We start from the raw sequence: 1,875 nt of genomic DNA on the forward strand, positions 1-1,875 counted from the left end.
AATTCGTTTTTTTGGTATTTTCACACAGCCAAAACCAGCAGCTGTTCAAGTAAGACTTGAAAATGTATTGCATGAAGTGATTAATGTGTGAAAATTAAATCATGAAATGCCTGTAAATATTTTTCATTAATTCACAAGGCCAACCTACATGTGATGTGCACTGTTTTAGTTGCTAACTGCAGTAATTTCTTTAAAAAAATAGTATGGAAGACAAACCGCAGTCCAGGAAAAGGTCAAATTAGCCCAAGGTCAGACAAACTTCATAGGTAAGCTGGGTTGACAGTTGCAACCTTTACAGAGTTGATTGATAGATTGCTGGAAATTGAAGTTAAAATATGTGTTTGGGGAAACATTGTGACTATGGACCATTGTTGTGAAACAGGTTGTTGAATCAAGACAATAAGTAATGCTTCCCCTGTACGTCTGGAAATTAAAGCTATACCAGTTTTGGAATTTTCATTTGTTTATTTGTACACTCTGAATCACAATAGGAAACAACTTACACCCTCTGTGAAGACAAATAAACACTCCTGCATTTTGGGATATTTAATCTTTTTTCTTTGGCATCTTTGTCAAATGTTTACAAACTGTGCAGGAATATGCCAAACGTGGTGGTATTGTCTGTTATTTACTTTATATTTTCAAAGAAAGAACATACATATAACATGTAAATGTATACATTTGAACTGTATTGTTTAATAAAATATAATGTTTTTGAAAGTATTTCGTCCCCTCACTGCAGAAACTACACAAATGTCTGTGCATCAATTGTTATTGTCAGCGAGTCTGAGCCAGAAAAACACATGGAGCACACTGCAGAACAACGGTATGAATTAATACTACCCAGTATTTCCTCAAATATTCTTTGTGGCTTTGTTATTTTAAATAATAGTTAACCACATATTTTGCAGCACAGAGGATTTGACTGCTGCAGATATTGTATAAGAACTCTCAGCAAAGATAATAAAAACATCTTGCAGCAGGTTCAATATAAATAGAGCCAATGGTCAGTTTTGCATTTATGTTTTCAGTCAACCAGCAGGCTGTAATTCTGGGCAATGTATGTTGTGGTTATTGGCAGGAAGTTGTGTTCATCCTGTATGATCTACTTGTGGGAAGTGTTAGGATTATCAACATGCTGTATTATTGTACTTGTAATTGTGCAAATTTTGTAACAAAAGTTTGTTAATAAAGTAACTTTTTGTCATACCAAAAATAGTACATTATTAGAGTAATGTCTGACATGAGGTGAAAAGATAATGACAGAATTGTCATTATTAGGGAACACTATTTGGACTTAAAGCTTTAAGTGCAACTCAACTCAACATGCACATTGATTTTCAGACGATAACTAGAAGAAAAGGTGATTAAACGGGAAGAATCTGTTTTGATTGAAGAAAAAACAACAACCTGTGAGACAGGTTGTACATGACATCTGGTTTACTAGATGGACAGCAAGACTGGTTAACAGGTCTGATGGCATGCGTGTTCCACTTATCTATGCATTCATCAAGGTCCCTCTGTAGCACACCTAAGAACACTAACCGGACAAGGCATGTGTGCTCCCGACTGCCAATTAAGAGATTTCTTTCGCTCAGGTCATTCATGAGGTCAATCCAGAATTGGAACCTGAACACAGACATTCAGGGCCTGAAATTAACACCCGAACACCTGCCAAATGCGGGTGAATTTTACAATTGGCGGGTAACACTGTCAATCTACCTGCCACATTGCCAGGTGACCAATGAGAATTGAGTTATTTAGACGCGTAACTCGGTATGCATGATGGAAATGGACCATGGGAGTGGACGCTGGCGTGCAGCCGCTGCTCTCCGATTAACTATTTTGAAGTTATTTTAACATTTTTGCGGATCA

At 36.7% G+C, this 1,875-nt stretch overlaps 1 long non-coding RNA gene across 1 annotated transcript; it reads left to right on the forward strand.

Annotated features, from left to right (window-relative positions):
- On the forward strand, nucleotides 1–1,006 carry LOC117961805. Its single transcript, XR_004660502.1, has 4 exons — nucleotides 1–49; nucleotides 203–266; nucleotides 743–826; nucleotides 912–1,006. It is a non-coding gene; the product is annotated as an uncharacterized LOC117961805 (long non-coding RNA).
- The last annotated feature ends 869 nt before the right edge of the window (nucleotides 1,007–1,875 follow it).

Source organism: Etheostoma cragini, chromosome 18, assembly GCF_013103735.1.
Source record: "Etheostoma cragini isolate CJK2018 chromosome 18, CSU_Ecrag_1.0, whole genome shotgun sequence".
NCBI lineage: Eukaryota > Metazoa > Chordata > Actinopteri > Perciformes > Percidae > Etheostoma > Etheostoma cragini.